This window comes from Onychostoma macrolepis, chromosome 04 (assembly GCF_012432095.1).
Source record: "Onychostoma macrolepis isolate SWU-2019 chromosome 04, ASM1243209v1, whole genome shotgun sequence".
Lineage (NCBI taxonomy): Eukaryota > Metazoa > Chordata > Actinopteri > Cypriniformes > Cyprinidae > Onychostoma > Onychostoma macrolepis.
The window spans coordinates 11,373,957-11,374,702 of NC_081158.1; positions in this window are offsets into that span (position 1 = coordinate 11,373,957).

The window sequence follows — 746 nt, forward strand, 5'->3', positions numbered from 1 at the left end:
GTGCCGTGTTGTGATGTAATCGGTTGTAACATCCGCTCTATTGTGTTGTCATTCCGGCTCTACGTGCTGTAGGAAAAAGGTATTTGTAAGCGTTTATGGGTGATTTATTTTCCTAGGATATGACTACTAAATATTCTCTGTTGGTGCTGGTATAGACTGGGAGTTAGCAAGCAAATCAGTGGGACCTTTTGATACAGGAGCCGATAGGAGGGAGTTGGCTGGCTGTTTATTCAGGTGAGTGGCGTTCACGTGGGCTTAATGTTGGTGTGCGTGCGTTTATAATGTGTATCATTGCAGCGTTTTGTGGCGCGGGTTGTTAGTGGCGTCCGTGCAGCAGCTGCAGTTCACCTAAGTGAACAGAATTATCATCTTCGGCGTCCGTGCACCAGTTATAGTTCACCGAGGTAAACAGAATCGTCATCGTCGGTATGTATTGAACATTTATTCCATTAGCATTTATTTTACTATATTCTGACCCTTGGTATCTTCGTGTTGGATAGGTTGGGCATGACGTGCTGCAATATGTGGCAGTAGTGTGAGCGGCCCGGCCAGCGCTGTTGTCTCGCTTGGATTTTTGATTTTCTCTTCTTTTGTTTCCAGTTAATCTGGTTTGTTGTCTGTCTGAAAGGTGAAATGGTGAATTGATGTGTAGTTTTCTTTTTTCTCTTGTCTTTAAGATATTTTGTCTGGTCGTTGTTGTATGTGTTTGTGACTTAAGTTGAGTTATTCTTTTGGTTTTTGTTAAA